This window comes from Thunnus albacares, chromosome 9 (assembly GCF_914725855.1).
Source record: "Thunnus albacares chromosome 9, fThuAlb1.1, whole genome shotgun sequence".
NCBI classification, from domain to species: Eukaryota; Metazoa; Chordata; class Actinopteri; order Scombriformes; family Scombridae; genus Thunnus; species Thunnus albacares.
The window spans coordinates 24,178,589-24,196,637 of NC_058114.1; the positions used below are offsets into that span (position 1 = coordinate 24,178,589).

Here is an 18,049-nt window from a genome sequence, read left to right on the forward strand (position 1 = left end):
CACACACAAACATAAACACACATGTCATTACACAACAGCAGCAACAGAGGATCCATCAGCACAGCTAACACCACATTAAGACCATAAAGCACCAATACATCTCCTGTTCCACGTACACAGCCCGTATCCTGCTGCTTCTGCACTGATACCCCTGATCCCCCTGCGCTTTGACAAGGCGTAATAAAGCCTGTATGAAGCGCCGCATTGTGTTGGGAGAACACAATGTTGCATGCTGAGTGCTGTGAGAAGGGCGTACACCGGTGGGTCCCACGGCGCAGCAGCGCACCAGGGCCTATAGCAGGGAGTGCTGAGCATGCTAATGAGGTCATTATGTTATGCCTCTCCCTCGCTCCTGCTCCTCTTTACAGTGTGGGCTTTGCCTGTCAGAGGAGGCAGGCTACCCTGGTAATGCAGCCAACCACAGATGTCACATATGGCACAATGAGAAGACACATGAGCGTCTCAAAATGAGCCGCTGGGAGAAAGATGGGGTGACACTCCATTTTTCAGCTAGCATCAAAACCATGAAAACGGCATCAATGATTTGCATACAGAATAAGGTGAGCTTAAAGAGAAGTAAAGAGGAGGGCAACAACGGGCAACATTCATTTGCTAATTGTTCCTGCTGTGTATTCAATCAGCAACCGCACAGGATTGTGTTTCCTTTTCTTCCTTTTACACTAGCCGCTATTATTTACAACCGAGGGGGAGGGGTTAAGTATCAAGCACATGCAAATGCAATTACAAGATATTTGCATAGCCGTTAACAATTAGAGGGCAGATGGCAAACAGCGGGCATTAAAAAAACCACCGAGCGCCATCTTGGCTTAGGGAGACAGCTGGCAGACAGGAATCGGCCATTTTGTAAGCATGGGTCGCTGCCAGGCTGAGGCGTAGAGAGGCGCCAGTCTCTCTCTGTGTGCCAGGAGATTGGCAGGCAGGAATCGTGCTTTAATACCTTCCCTGGTACAGGCAACAACAACTAACTCCTCCAACAGTCAGTGACAGTATGATCACAGCCCCGGGCTCCTGGTGAGATCTGACTGAGGAGATCAACAACTACACAACGTGCCTGTGTTCACTTAAAAACACATGCACCTCTGAGCAGAGATGTTATCTTATCATAACACTGTTATCAGGAGGAGGAATATTTCTGTTATTCTCCTTGTTTAGCTGAACAGAATCTATCAGAACTGATCACAAAATGAATTAAATGATCATGAGGTACTCACCAAAAGGTATGAATTCCGTTGTGATCTCTGTAGGTTTAATGCTTGATCAACTGTCCGGCTGTCTTTAATGTCCTTCCAAGTCCACAGATGCGTACAGTTTGTTTTGTGGCATGACCTCTCAGAACTGAAGTTTTCAGCGGGATGTTTCTATCCCTGTATGAAAAAATAACTTGTTTCTCCTCTCTGGTTTCTACTGAAGGCTTTCACCTCTGTGCTGATGTTAGGCCAGGTATTTTCATTCCTTAGCCAATTTTCTTAAGCCACTAGCAATTTTGCTAAAATATCTGTGTGGAGAAGGACTTTTGTAAGTGTGGAGGAGAAAAATGGATGAAAAACTAAGTAGTATTAGACAGGAGGAGGGGGTGATACTGAACAGGTAGAACTACTGTCCTTTTCAACTCTCATTCAATTAGCAGCCAGTCATTTCTGCTGCCACGGGATTCCTGCTGCACAGCAGTAAGTGGACTTCAGGTGCTATTTCCACACACACACAGAGAGAGAGAGAGGTATGAAAGCCCGGGCCCTCCTTCCTCTCTTCCACCTTATAGATCAATACTGCACTGCCATATCCTCTGATGGGAGTTGCTGTAGTGAGGGTGAGAAAATCTAAGGCGAAAAGACAGGCTGTGTCTGATACAGTGGATGAGAGAAAAAGTTCAAATTGTCCTTTCATCCTGGCTCGTGAGATCTTACGAATATTGTGCGCTATCTGCTTGGAAGTGGGACTGAGCAGAAATGTCCTGCGCACCATCTCCGATGAATTCTTGCTCAAACAGTTAAGGTGGAATGAGTAATAAGAGGGAGGGGGTTGGAGGAGAAGAGACCTTCGACGTCCTGTGTTCTTCTTCCGTTTCTCTCCCTCCCTCGCCGTCTCCGTGTCTCTCTGACAAAGTTTTATCAAGTGGTGTTAGACGCAGCAAAAACCCCTCTGGCTGAACCACACACAAAGACTCACTCTCTCTGTCTCTTCCCTCTCCCTTTTTCTCTCTATTTCACACACACATGTGCATGTACTGACACACACACTGCGTGTGGGGCGGTTGCAGGGTTAGGGCCCTGGCCCTGGCTGGTGCTGGGACTGTTGGAGAAAGATAGAAAGAAAGATGGAGAGAGGAGCTGGGAGCAGTGGTGGTGGTTGGTCCCTGGGCTCCGAGGCCTGCAGGCGGTGCTGGGCAACCTCTGCTAGCCTCTCTCCTCTGTATTGATTTCTGCTGCTCCGCGCTGCTCCACTCTGCCGCGGAGGCTCCTAGCCGGCGGGGATGAGAGCTCGGCTCACCCGCCTCACCTGCCTCTCTCCTGGCTTGGCTGGCCTAGCCTGCCCACTCTGCCGCAGCTTTGGCTGGCCCCTGCCGGCTCCCCGGGACCCCTGTATGCAGCGCCGGGGCCACAGGAGGAAGGCAGCCAGAGAGCCCATGGCGATCCACAGCTGTGTTCACCTGCTCTGGGTTCACCCGCTTCGAACCACCTCCTCGAACTGCTTCCATCCTTCTCTCCTTCCATCCTTCCACCCACTCTGCTTCTCTTTTTCCTCCTCCACTGCCTCCTCCTCCTCTTCCTGCTGTACACAAACAACCAGAGACAGAGATGGAGAAAAAAACAAGTTAATCTTAACTTTCAGCATTTTACCCACTCTGAATGTCAATCCTGGTCTTTGATCAGCTAGAAGTCGGGGTGGAGGATTCTGGCATCCTCTCTCAGCTGGTAATATGAACCTGCTAACCTTAGAGAGTAAAAACCGCAGGGATTGGAGGCCTGAGAGTTAAGTGTGTCAGGCAGAGAGATACTGCCTGCCAAAGGTACTCTCAGCTATTAGATTCTGATGTGCTGCAGATAGCAAAATATGGTGCAAGTGGGCCCATTATAAAAATCACCACTGCGTCAATAGAATACATTAGAAATATTTACAGGAAAAGTTTTTCCTCAACAACGACCCTCTTTTGCGCTCCCTTAGCTGCAAAAGTCCACTGAGTTTTATATTTATTTGCCCTTGATGGTAAAAAATAAGAAGAGCAACATTTAGAACCGATGTGATACTTCAAACTACATTTCCCTCGCCCTTCTCTGTTTGCGCCATACAGAGTGTGAAGGAATGGAAATGTTTTGGCCAGACCAGTGGTGCTCTATTGAAACTTTGTCAAAGAAAACATCTCAGCTTTTGTATCATCTAGAATTATTCAAATGGGTTCAGCAGCCCTCTTCTTATGATAATAGCAGTTGGGGGGACATTTCTTTGAGGATTCATGGTCCCATTGTGTTCCTCAACAGAGAAAGAGCCGTGGCCAAATTCAACCCCCACCACACTGCACCTCACCACACCAACCACACGTTCTCTAAAATATCCTCGCCACAACCACCGCAGATCTCTGACAGCCCTTCTGTCCACCTCTCTCCACCCTCTGCAGGTCTGAAAAAGAGACTAAAAACCCACGGGCCGACTGCCAGGGAATAGAGAAGTAAAGTGCGGAGGTTTAGAGTCGGTGGGCCGGCAAGGCTTTGGAAGTTAGAGCTGTCTGTTAAGGAGAGAGCGAAGGGCATCGGGGGGGGGGGGGGGGGGGTTACACTGTTGGGACAAGAGAAGCAAGTTTAGGAGAGGGGGGCTGAGTTGAGTTAGGGGGACATGGATGGGGACTGGGGGTGCGGTGCATGTCTCAGACACAATAATACTATTCATTGGGCTCAGACATGGGTGTTAACTCCCCTCTGACAGAGCACAATGGGACTCGGCGGCATTCAGGCAGCCTTGGTGATATTGTTAGTTCAGGGCTGCATTCTCCCTGCCGCAGGATAGAGCGCCTGCATTGTACCCATCCGGCAGGATGGATGGAGGGAGGTTTGAGAGGTGAAAGGCAAAGAAAGAGAGAACAGTACGTTTGTCTATCTGTCAGTGCTGAAGGAGAGAGAGCAGAAGGAACGGGGGCGGAGAAGGTTGGGAGGGGCAGCGGAGGTGGTGGTGTTGGGGGGTGGTTTTGCCCCATGGCATTGGACTTAAAAAATAAAAGGAGAAACAGGGTTATAGCGACTAAAAGAGGTTGTGCAATAAATATTAGCCAAGCATCCAAGTGCAGCGCTGAAGAGGCATTAAAGGGGGTGGGAACACGGACGCAGTGAGGGAGGTATGGTGGCATTTTTATGGGAAGAAACGCAGCGGGTTTGTATGCTGCTTTAGAGTTTAGATGCATTTTGTTCATAAGCCTCAAAAGAGGGAGAGCGGGGAGGTATGGAGGAAGGGGAATGACAGAAATAAGAACTGCAGAGGTTGCTGCTGTTTGCGACTGGGATGAGGTGACATCTAACTACCACGAGACCTACTTTCCCACAGAAGAGAGGAGACATTGTATATAACTCTAAGGGAGACAAAATGTTTCCATCCACCTGTTTTTATGTGCATTTTCAATTTGCACATGAAAAAACCTTGGTGGAAATGCCGGGAATTCAAAAAAACGTTGAAATATCGCACTAAGGTTTTTATGTTTGGCTGAAATGGAAAAGTTGGTGTATCGATAAAAAGAAAATGTGTCAATGTGCAATGGGAATAGACTTAGGAAATAAATCATGATGCCTCTGCACCATAGAAGAGCTGAAAATTTGCGGTAGATGAAAACATCAGATACGTGTGAATTTCCATCATGTTTTCCACATCCCACATTCTCCATCATTTGAGGTTTGACTGGCAGTCTTTCAACTACATTGTCTCATTGTGCCCTCTTCTTCTGCAATGGTTCAGTGGCACTTGTCTGTAGAACTACCATCACCAACTAACCTAACATTCCCCTAACAGCAGTGGGTGGAAACACACATTAATTCACATTTTCTTCTGTAGATTTTCTGGAAATTCTCCCAGCACAGCAGGCATTGGGGAATGTGACTTACACATAGAAATTACCTTTAAAGGTGCAGTGTGTAGGATTTACTGGCATCTAGCTTTGAGGTTGCGGATTACAACAAACTGCATATCCCTCCTCCTCCCCCTAGGAGAACGTACGGTGGCCACGAAACTCACGAAAGATGCAAAAAACGCAAAAGGCAAGTATTTGGTTTGTCCGTTCTTGGCTACAGTAGCAAGATGGCGGTGCAACATGGTGGCCTCCGTGGAAGAGGACCTACTCCCTATGTAGATATAAAGGGTTCATCCTAAGGTAACGAAAATACAACAATACTTATTTTCAGGTGATTACACACTAATTAAAACATACTTATAAATATTATATTCCATTTCTGCCAAGTCTGTTCTGCTAGATGCCACTAAATTCTACACACTGCACCTTTAAAGAAACATGCAGGAAATACTGTGCCGCACATTAAACTCTTTGCCACCTCTGCTACACACACATTACTGTATGATAACACACAAATCCATAGATTAAACTGTAAAGCAAGCAAGTGACAGTGTATTTGAAGCTCAAAATAGGAAATCATTGAAAGGATGTAAGCATGCTCGGCTTTGTCATACAGTACAAGTGCGTATAACTCTTTAGAAATAATATGATGAAAAAATTATTTGAACACTTCACAGTATAAAAGGAAACACTGTGCTGTCATATGAGCTCTGAGGTGTTACACCAAATTCCTTCTAGAGGTTGCAGCCACTGAACGGCTGCCTCCCACTGTGCAGCTCAAACATTTCATGATGGTATTGCAAACAACAGATATATAGTAGCAGGAAGGTATTGGTGAAAAGATAGCTATAAAAGGAGGCAGTATGCACATCTTCACACACACACGTATCTAATCACTCACTCAAATGACACACAAACCACATTTGCGCGCACACACACTCACAGAGTATCACTGCTCCTACTGCACGGAACAACCTGCTTTCATGAACAGTACTTTGTTTGTTTCCCCTCTGGTAAACTCTGACCAACTGTTCCCATAGCAACCTTACCTACTCGCTCCTTGTGTGAAAGAGTGTGTGTGTGACGGAGATAGAGAGGGAGAGAGAGAAAGGTATGTGGGGTTGTGTGAGGGGTTAGAGTAGGACTTCCTGATCTTAATACAGCGTGCGCATGCGTGCGTGTGTGTGAGTGTGTGATAGTGTAAATATGAATCAAGGGATCCCATTAATGTGCACCTCAGTGAATACTTTGTTCCAGCAAGAACAACACATGCTCCCCTAGTTCTAGCCATCTACATTCACTCTCAGAAGTCCAGAGTCAAACTGCTCTCCTCTGATAAGGAAAGAGCCAGCGGTGTGATGCTGGGCTGTCAGGAAGGCAAGGCCAGGCCAGGGCACAGCTCTCGTCAGGGGGCTAATGCCCTGCAGTGGTGGCTGAGGTAGTGAGGGTACTGCCCTTTGTCCCTGGTGGGGGGATTACACTGGTCAACCAGCACAGACAATGCACCCCCCTCCTGGGATGGGAGGATCAACCTGCTCTCTACCAATGATAGGGGCAGTCAACTGATCACTAACTTAATTAAGGACAGAGGAAAGTAAGGAAAGGAGGAGGAGAGTGAGAGGAGGCAGAGGCCAGAGTGATATAAGCGGGGGGATAAAGAAGGAGGAAGAGAGAGGAGAAGAAAGCAGCACAAGGAGCAGAGGGACACGCTAAAATAAGAGGAGGCACGGAGTTAAAAAGAGAGCAATGGGAGGCAGAGGAGGGGTGAAGAGAAGGCTCCTCTAGCACAGGATTAGGGGGAAGAAGATGAAAGGATCAGGTCTAACAGAAGACAGGAAAAGGGCCAGGAGAGATGGCCAGAGAAGGGAGGCCAGTGACTTAAACTCCAAGCAAGGAAATCAGAAGCGGGAGAAAGAAGAAAGGAAGAGAGCTCAGGTGTCCATGACCTCGAGGCACAAGTGGAGGAGTCACTCAAGGCCTTTCTTTTTTATAACAGGTGCACAATGTGTAAACTCCATCCCTGCTCCCTATTTATGCCACGGCACACACACCTATTCAAATCCAATGACAAATGCAGCAGATAATTCTATTACAGAGGACTTTAATAGAGGATATTTAGGGGACAGTCAGCGGGCCAAGGCAGCATAGCTCAGGCCCACTGCAGACAGATATGGCTCTGCAACACTTAACAACAGGGATTTGGCAGCACTGTTGATTGAACATGCCAAATCCCATTTGTCGGAGGGCTGTGCGCGTTTGTATCGACACTCTGTAACCTTGTGGCTCCGTAAAAGGAGACCTCAGTGTGTGTGTGTGTGTGTGTGTGTGTGTGTGTGTGTGTGTGTGTGTGTGTGTGTGTGTTATCCTGGCAGGCAGGCAGGTGGATGGGTGGCAGGAAGGTTGGGTTCAGCTACGTAGGTACGCCGGTCTCAACTCTCCTCCGCCCTCCATCTACACTCCTGTCTGTTCCTTCATCCTTCCATCTTTACATCGCCGTCCACCTCAATTCCCTCTCTTCGTAAAAAAGGGTGACAAGAAGGAGATAGAGAGGCTTTCTCAACACTCCTTTTCTTGGTTTCCCTCCCTCACTCACATCCTCGCCACCCCCCTCCCCGCCTCCTCCCTCCATTCCTTCCATCCCCTATGGTAGAGCTGCCAGACAGGAGTGCTCAGCAGCTCTCCGAACGTTATTGATCCTGAGAGCAAGCCGGCCTGGGAGTTGGTGTCTCTCCCTCTTTCTCTCTCTCTATCTCTCTCCTCCCTCCATCACACCCTCATCCCCCACCACATCCCGCAACTTTTTCCTCCCACCCTCCCTCACTCCCTTCCCGCCTCTACTTCATTTATCAAGGTTAAAGAACTCTTATAAAAAAGGGAAGAGGGGGTCGCCTGGATGTTATCTGACTTCATGAAAGAAATCCCCTCAGGCCACTCCACTAGAGGAGGATGCTCTTTGCCAGACCCAACTCTCTCCACACACACACACACACACACATACACAGTGGCACCAGGCAGCGGCCCACTCATAGCCAGTCAGAAATAGAAAGTGCATGTCCAGTTTGGTGCACAGCAACAGGACAATTAAGAATAGAAATGAAGAGGATGCATGGACAGATAGTGGAGGAGGAAATTAGAAAATTAGTCACTGTGTGTTACAGAACTAGGTCAAACATGAGCGTTTATACCACTTTATAATAAGGTACCTTTTATGAAAAGGGTTATAAGTTGTACTTGATGTTTTAATGGCAAATGTATCACTGGTTAACGCTTTGTAGATCAGAAGAGAAACTTTTGGGTTGCAAGGTGCACTGTAGCACTTTTCCAGAAGGAATGTGGTCGAGCAAGTAATTTGAGCTAGTTACAAAGACAAAGCAAGTCACACTCAAAGAGTATTGACTTGTCAGCTGAAACAATTAGTCAAAAAAGAGAAAATTAATCAGCAACAATTTTGAAGCAAAAATGCCCAAAATTCAAAGGTTCCAGTTTCTCAAATGTATATATCTGATGGTTTTCTTTGTCTTCTTTGATAGTAAATTGAATATCTCTGGGTTCAAGATATCACACTGGAGTCTGGGAAAATGTGACTTCTATAATCCCCATTTTCAAACATTTTATAGACCAAACTAATAATCAATTTATCAAGAAAATAAACTGAAGATTTATCTAGGATAAAATACACCTTAGTTGTTTTTGTTAACTCATTTATCTGATATATGTAGGATTAGTAATATAAAGCCTTTATAAAGGGGTGCCTTATAAGAATGTGCAACCAAAACATGCACAGCAAAGTATATGAAAAAAAATGTTTGCACAAAGCCAGGAGACCTGTAAATTTCAAGCTCCATAATCCATCCATAGAGAGAATACAGTTTCTACATTTCCAGCCTTTAAGAGACTGTAGCCGCTATTGTCCCCGTTTGTAAAAGGACTGGAAATGGCTCTACATGTGGAGTACATCCTGTCTTCCATTGTTACCGCTTTCACTCTCCCCTATAAAGGCCTGCCTGCACTCCAGGCTACAACAGCCAGGCAAATACACGCAGCAGCACATTACAGAGCCATACCTTCCCCTCCCTTTGTGCTCAGTAATTGCCACAATGCATCTTCTCGTCCGGCTAATTAAGTGAGTCTTTCCCATTGTCTCCCAATACTATCACCTCTTCACACAGCCAGAAAGAGAGAGAGAGAGAGAGAGAGAGAGAGAGAGAAAGACACAGAGGGAGAACATATTAAAGCAAGAGATGGAAAGAGCAAAGAGGTGGAAGAAATACAAAGGCAGGAGTCCAAATAGAGAGAGGATGAATGACAAAGGCATGTGTCTGTGTCCTGGTAAATGTTTGGTTGAAAAAGGTGCCTGTTGTCTGTGTTTGCTGGTGAGCTGTAAACAGCACATTACTGCTGTCAGACCAAAAACTCCATTTTCCAAAAAGTCGTTTTGGGAATCAGGAAAAACAGTCTCATCTTTTAGACCGACAGCGGTGCATTTTTGAAATGATAACATGAGTTTTGAAATGGCCAAAACGTTTTTCACAAATGCACAATGTAAACCTGAAAATAACCAAAACTGGACTGTTGTGAGTTATTTGGATGAAAAATGTGATAGAGAGCTATAAAGAGAATGTGCTTTAGGAGGAGTGAATAAATTGCAACGTTAAACTAGGGTGTCTTACTCAAAAATTTGTTTTGCCTACTGTTACATTAGTTGGATGTTTGACCTTCACTTTGCAGAATGATGCATGTGAAGAGTTTGACACTAGAAGACTGTTTTCACCAAGTTTTCCTTTGCTCACCTTCAATCTGACTTGAAGAAACGCACATACAAGCAGGATTTGTCACATCATCGCATCATCACAACTAGTCTGGGAGCCAATCGTGTTCAAGTATGCAACTTACACAAGTGTGATGTGGAAAGTTGAAGCTTGCAGTGCACATACACTGAGATACTTTTCAGTAGGAGACATCGTGTCCAGCAGTTAAACTTTTGAAATGCAAAATATTTGCATTTTCATAAATTCTGGAAATTTCAATGAGGGGGAAAGAGCAGATATAATTTTAAGAATGTATAACTAGGTAGTTCATTTTTTTGTGGAAAAAAAACATATTGGACTCAGATAATCATTCAAAGCAGAGTGTTTTTATAGGTATTAAAAAGTGTCTGGAAGGGATCCTTAACACGTATGCTACTGTTGCTGGACACAAAGAAGACAGAGTACAGAGTGTAAAACTGTTTCTTTATATATTCATTTCGTCCTCCCTATTTCCAGAAAAACTCTAGATATGGCCTTACTGGCCTTGCTCAGTCTAAACAAGACTACAGTATATCACTACATATGACTATATATCAGGATATAAGACTCATTCTTATAACAAAACACTTACAGGAAGTAATCCTGGAATGGGCTCAGGAGAGAGCCAGGGTGTTTGAACTAAAATTACCTTCACCTCCTACGTGTAAAAAATATAAAGAAAATATTAATAATTTCACTTTGGAGACTTGCTTGATCAAATAACTTAACAATGACACTCAAGAAGCGCACCAAATTCCACTAGCATATGTAATATCCTGGGTATTTCCTGAAATCAGTGCCATGCATTACACACTGTTGCAATAGTTGGACTAGCAGCTTCAAACTGCCATGACTTCACTTCATCTGTGCACAATGGTGGAAAAAAGAAAAGTGAAAACAGCTGCTTTTGTTTTCCCCTCCTCTTTTTATCCTCGCTGTTCAGACCCTTTGAGAGGCTAACCAAGGAGTTTGGATGAGTCCAGACTGAATTATTGGAGGACACACACCGACAGACTCATCTAAATTCCACTTCTCTTCAGAGTTGCTAAGAGAGTCCCCCCCCCCCCCCCCCCCCCCCCCCCAAAAACACACACACATATAGACACACACACTCTTTCCATGCTCAAGTCCACTCGCTGACCTCTCAGGCCAGACTCTCTCTTCCCAACACCCAAATCACTAAATCCCCTCCCAACCCTGAACCCCTCCTTGAACCTCTATCACCCTCTCTCCCCCCATCCTGCTTTTTTACTTCCCACACTCAAGTTCCTGTCAAGGTCTTGACAGACAGACAGACAGACAAGTAGGGTGACATCATGGTGCAGAGAGAGAGAGAGAGACAGAGAGGAAGGGGGCTGCCTGCCTGCCTGCCTGTCTGCCCCCAGCACCCACACAATACAGCAGGGCATCTGGCACTGTGGGGGGAGGCAGGCTGGGGTGTTGGGTCTGTCAGGACAAAGCCTTTACATCCCCCTCCCTGGAATATGATTATAGTTTGTAAATGGCGGCTGAGACGTAAACGTGTGAAGAGAAGAAAGGGGCTGAGATCAGGCTGCGGGAGCGCGGACGACACAGTTGTGATTGTATACAGTGAAGACACCAACTGATGTATTAGTCAAAGTATATGAGGAGGAATTTTTGATTTTATGTAGTGTTTTTTTATCAAAGTGTAACATGACAGCTATGAAGTGAGAAAAATACCGCATCAAGTGTAAGAATTTTCCATTAAAAAAAAAATCTAATTTTGTTCTGTTTTATGTTCAAAGTGACATAGTGAAATTGAAGTCTTCAAACCAGCAGGTGTAGTGGTGAAATCTGTGTTTGTGTGTGTGTGTGAGTGTGTGTGTGTGTGTGTGTGTTTGGTCACGTCACTTGCAGCTTGTTAATTTGCAGGATCCAAGACGAAACAATGGTGCCAACGGGATAGAAATCAGTGTCATAATACTCTCTCTGCGGCGGCCCCCACCTCTGTCTCCGTCTGAGAGGCTGTCTACTCAGTGTGTGCATACAAGTGTGTGCCTGTCTGTGTGCATACATAAAATAAATGAGCTGTGTGTATGCATTGTGCGAGTCCACAGGCCCAGTGTATATATTAGAATGTGACTTGACCCTGGCAGGCTGAAGCAGGGTTTCTGCGTCGCACTGGGCGTGGGAAAAAGGGGAGACCTCTTTTCACAGCTGCTCCGGCCGTTGCATTGAACCAATGGAGGCCCCCACCGTCGTCGCCCCACCACCACCGCCACCCCCAACCTGCCTCCGCCGCTAATGCCCCCCCCCTCCCTCCTCCCCTCCCTCCCCACCTCCCTCCCTCCTTCCCCTTTCCTATTCACTCTGCAGCCTGCTGCCTTTCAGCGGACCCCCGTCCCTCCCTCCTGCGCTCTGTTCGTCACCCTGCTGCACCCCACCATCACAGCCACCACCAACCTTTAATACAGCCACCTCGCCATTCAGCCTGCATGCTTTGAGATGCCAGAGGCCTCTGTGCTTTCAGGAGGTAAAGAGAAAAATAACTGACTAATGAAATAAAGCAACTATATGCAAATTAATTAACTAACCAAACTTATTTACTTCCCGTGATTCTTCTTCTCTTTGTTGCCACATGACTTTATCCTACTTTTTTAAACTCTTCTTCTATTCTATAATTCTATTTTTCTCACATTCTTGTCTCTCTTTCCTGCTCCGAGCCCCTCCGCAGATAGACTTTAATTTATGTTAACATACGCCACCACTCTACTCTCAGTGCCTACTCCACACACCACCACCCCCCACCCACACACACACATACACACACACACACACATTCACCCCCTTTTACCACCTCCCTCCATCCAGTGTATTCATTTGAAGAGATTTATTTCCTATCAAGCCGCATAATGCAGAGGGTATAATTTAAATCAACTTTTAAGAACAGCCAAGCAGCGCAGTTTATGCATACAAATCTAGAGAGCCTGGTAAAAAAAAAAAATCCCCAGCAAACAGTGAGCTGTTAAAAGCAGATTGCCAACTTTAAGAAGCCACGGGTGGGCGGTGGGAGTTTGGTTTTGCCATTAAAGATAACCTATTGCTGATAAACCTCAAAATCACTCTGTTTAAACACATAACACAGGCTTCATTTGTTTCAAATATTCTAACTAATCTGACAGTACAACCATGCAAAAGCAGGCTCAGAGCGGAATCATCGCCATCACAAAGCACACACACACACACACACACGCATGCAATTTTAGAGAAACTTTAAAAGGTCACATAATGTGCAGAATAACTCCAACAGATTCTCAGGAGCAGTGCTATCGTGCTGTCTAGCTACCCTGCTGATACACCAGGCATGTTGAGGAAATGTTGAGAAGCAGCAGAGGGGGCAGCGACGGGGGGGAGCAAGGAGGGAGGGAGGTTGTAGCCGAGAACCTGAAAGGACTCCATCTCCCTTGGCCAACATGCCATGACGGTGTGGAGCAGCAGTCTGAATTGGTTTCTCTGGGGTGGCGGAGCTAGAGAGGTGATGGGAAGATGAGCCCGAATGGCGATGGAAAGACGGGGGATGGGGGAGGAGGGGGGGGGGGGATACGATACACTGAGGTATGTGTGTTTGTGTGTTTGAGAGAGAGAGAGTGTGAGCAAATGAGAGAGAGAAAGATGGCAGACCGGATCTGAGGTACTGTAAATGAGCGGATTACTGCTTCCCTCTCTTCAAGTCTTTCCATATACATGAGAGTGCTCGGCTGTGGAGGCAACACAGCTACGTGTGAAATCACACATCCTCCGGCCCACACTTCCTATTTGAACAATTGTAACAAATGCACATACTGTACACGGGTCCTGCAAGGGTAAAACAAGCCGTCAACGCAGACCTATGCATGCTAGTTTTTAATTGCTGTTATGAATACAAAGATGATGTGAACAGTGTCACTTCTGGATTGATGTGTCTCTGCGTCAAATTTAGCCTGTAGCTATGCCTCCACTTCTAAAGCCCGTGTCCAACCAGAGCTTGTTTGCATCGATTTATCTAGTTTGTGGATATGATATTGACTAAGTAGACCGGCAGCCTTCATCGAGTTGAAGCAAAGCGAAGGAGGTTTAAGAGGTGGTCGAATGTTATGGAGGAGGATAGCCACAGGCTGTGAAATCTCCTCTGATCTTCCCTTGTCTGATTCTCAAACGCAACGCTTTCTCTGGGGGGGCATGCTGATATAGAACTAGGCCAATGTCACAGAACGCTCATCTAACCCTGGAGGGAAATAAAAAAAAATCACTTCTTCTGTTTCTCCCCCGATGACGGACCTCAATCTCTGCGGATGGGGCTTCATCTCCCTCTCCTCCCCTTTCAACGCTCCCTCCATCACTCCGCTTACTTTGTTCTCCGCAGGAGGTTGAACATGCACGAGCTGAGCAGCGTTTCTCGGCCTTGATGGCCTGCTATAGCAGCTGATAGATAGCGAAGGTAATCTTTAGTCGTGTCACTCAACAGCGAGAGGGAAGCTGAGAGGGAAGTGAGTGAGTCACCTGCTCCTAATTTCAGCCTTCCATCATCTTCAATATTTAGACGCTGTTATAAAAACACAAAGCTCATGTTGCAGCCTTGCCAGGTTCCGCCGACTAGTTAGCAGAGTAACTATGACAACTGAGGCCAAAAGTCTGTATAGGTGCTAGTTTTTAACAAGTAATATGCTATGACAAGTTGGCTAATATCTTATACAGAAAAACAGCCAAAGATCTGCTATGTTACAGCAATAATTTTTCACATTTTCACATCAAGCAGAAAATCAGGTGTAAATAATAATAGTGAGAGGGTTGACGGCACAAACTTGTGTTGAGAAAAAGAAGGAAATTATATATAAATAAAGGTATTGAGGTGCATCTTGAAACTAAAAAATAGTTTCCCAAACTAAAAAGTACGGAAAGCATGAGAAAGAGAAAAAAAAAAGATGTTTCTATGTGTGTGTGTCTGTGTGTGTGTGTGTGTGTGTGTGTGTGTATGAGAGAGTGTGAGAGAGTGTGTGTGTGGGGGGGGTGGGGGGGGGGGGGGGGGGTACCAGGCCTGGACAGAAAGGACAGAAAACTGGGAGGTGGGGGGCAGGACAGAGGGGAGGAAAGAGGGAATTAGAGGAGTGAGGGACTTAGCCACCCTGGCAGTCTTTCCACATGAGCACACCTTGTGCACACACCAGGCCAAAGCCCCCACTCCTTCCCCCATGTATCGTTAAAGGGATAAAAAAGCATGGACAAAGGAATTAAAATATAGATTACACAAGTGGCCACCCTGCGTCTTATCTGCCAAAACCGAAGAATCTAACAAATTGGATCAGATGTTATAAAGCACGAGGGCGAGAGGCGAACGAATGAGAGGGCGAGGATAGGATATAGAAATGAGAAAGTGTATATTTAAAGAAACTCACCACTCGTCTCTGATGAGATAAATGATGAAATCAGGACTTTTTTTTAATGCACACTCGAAATTTCACCGTGTGATTTTTCAGCCCACAAAACAAATAGGTTCATCTGGTCAAGTGTAATCATTTGAAAGTAGTAAATAAATAGTTCAAGTTCAAGTGCGCTTACAAAGACATTAGCATAGCAGTGTAAAGAGAACTGTTTCAAAGTCTCACCTGTGACAGTGATGATGAAGCCTCTTTCTGACCCAGTGGGTGACCTCTGTTCCTCAGAGTGTGTGTGCCTCTGCTGACCTGTTGTCCTGCAGGTTCAGATGCAGGCCTGCAGATGGGGTGTGTGTATTTCTGTGAGACTGCACCTCTGACTGCACACACACAGATTCCTGCAAAAACGCAATGCATTCGTTTGAGAAAGGGTCCATTTCTGCATCTGGTTATAATGTCAATGTGTCAGATTCAGCTGCATCTGACATACACACAATTTTTGGCCACACTTGAAAACCATTGACATCAATTTAAAAATAAACTTTTATCTTTAATTTCTAGTATTATTTATAATATAATATTATCTGACATTCTGCAGACAAAATTTGAAATAAGATAAAATATTAATCATTAATACAATGTGTCAAATTCAGAATCTAACTGTTTGCCAAATAGGAAGACAAAAATAGATACTTATCTGGATTTATATTGATACAAAAATAGGATCTTTAAAACAAACTTAATTATTGAAATTAAGATTTATAAATTAAATTGTGATAGAAAATATGAAAAGCTAAACGGATAAATTGAATTGATGGCAATGAATTTCATTATTATTCCTATTTCATTTCAAGAAAATCTCATTTTAATGTATCTTAATAGAGTAATAATGCGTACTGTAATATTTGAAATATTACATTATTACATTATGTGCCAGTGGAAAGTTTCTTACATTTCTTATTTCAACTGTCAATGGTAAATGCATGGCAATACCAATCGCTTCAACACACACACAAACACACTTCACAAGCGATTACACAAAATACTCAAAGATTACATCCGCTGAAATCTGACATCCTTTGCAGGTTTAAAGCCTGCATGTCAGCCCTTCAATTTTTTTTTTCTCTTTCCTTGCATGGGTCAGAGGCTGTTGCTAGACTACCAAACCCAGAATTCATAAGTTCAGAGAAAAGGTTTATACAGGGCATTGCCATTCAAGGTAAAATGATAATAGAAAATTGATAAAGCTGGAGTATTGATGGTATGGAATCGAATAGACCATCAACCATGAATTATTTCACATTGGAAACATAATAATAATAATAATGATAATAATAATAATAGTAATAATAATCCAGTTGCATATCGCATAGTTTAAAAAAAACTATTTTCTGAGTAAAATCCATTCACATTTCCTTGAAATGATGCTCGTGTAACTGTAAATATTTCATGGGACAATACACTTCTTTGAGTTTTATAAAATGAACAACCATGAGAAGATGCTTTCGAGGAAGTATGCTAAATCAGAAATTCAGAAATGCAAATTATACGCAACACCATGACCTATTCATGGGTAATTTTCTACATATAGATAGAAATGTCATACAAAAGCCGCTTTCATGAAAATACAAGTCACATATGGAGTGACGTGAAATTAAGACATTTTCACACACCATGATCTTGAGTACAGTCTTGTGGTCGAGTAAAAATAACAAAATTGTGCATCTTGGTTCCACGCTGTAAAAAAAAAAAAAAAAAGACCTATGCTGCCATGTTTATTGTACTCTACAGAGACAAAAAATGAAGCACTATGGGTGCAGTAGTACGTGCAGAAACACACACATGAACACATGTACAAATGTACAATAACATGTGCACACACACACACACACACAGCTCTGCAATCTAGTGTGTGACACAAACAAGATAACATCTATAGGATGGTAGCTTGGAAATGCAGCAGGGCTGTAAAACTAAAACAATGGCTCTGCTGTGTGTAGGACAGTGTGTAGGGTGGCTGCTTTGTTCAAACATCTTTGTCAACAAGCAACACTCACCCCCCCGTGCACACATCTAGAACTAAGCCATGAAAATATTCAACGTTATCAATACAGTACAGAGAGAGAGAGAGGGTGGTTTAGGAGGAGGAGGAGGAGAGACGGGGGACATACTGACATATCTACGCTTCAGCAGGAAAGGCTACACACATGACAGGTTGGTTAGAAATGCACGGCATGCATGCATAAACACCCCACCGCCTGAACACATCTCCTCTTCTACTGTCTTATCTTCCCACCTCAGTCTCTCTACATCGTCTTCAACCCTGTTCTCTCTCGTCCTACCACTTTTTTTTTTTGTCTTATTTGTTTGTTCATTTCTCCATCGTTACCGCACGCAGAATAAACCCAGACTGGTGAAACACTTCAATTTCAAATAGATAGACAAATCACTGTTCAAGACAATACAAAGTGCAATGCAGCCTCATGGCAGGTGCTGGTAGACTAGACTAGACTAGACTGGGCTCCATCTGGTGTTGAGGGCCTCCTCCTGATGGTGGAGAGGGCCCAGACAGACACATATTAATGTGGGAAAAACCGACGTCTAGCCTGCCTCACAGTCACTCACCAGACTGCATTTCAATCTCAAAGGGCTCTCCCCATATCCTCCATTTATTACCGCATTAATTTCCACAGCAACTGGGCGAAAGCTGGGTGGGTGGTGCTGTTGGTATGGCATTCAGCGTCGCCATCATCAAATCTAATGGGGACACACAGTGTTATAAATGCTTTAGCTTAATATTGCAATTATCCTTTCAAAGGATA

The 18,049-nt window shown here is 44.6% G+C and overlaps 1 long non-coding RNA gene across 1 annotated transcript in view; it reads right to left on the reverse strand.

Annotated features, from left to right (window-relative positions):
• LOC122988351 overlaps positions 1 to 18,049 on the reverse strand; it is a 38,668-nt gene that overhangs the window by 12,289 nt on the left and 8,330 nt on the right. The window contains exons 2-3 of the long non-coding RNA XR_006404776.1: positions 15,459 to 15,625; positions 1,233 to 2,790 (exon numbers count right to left, since the gene is read on the reverse strand). This is a non-coding gene — a long non-coding RNA (uncharacterized LOC122988351). The remainder of the gene's footprint in view (positions 1 to 1,232; positions 2,791 to 15,458; positions 15,626 to 18,049) is intronic.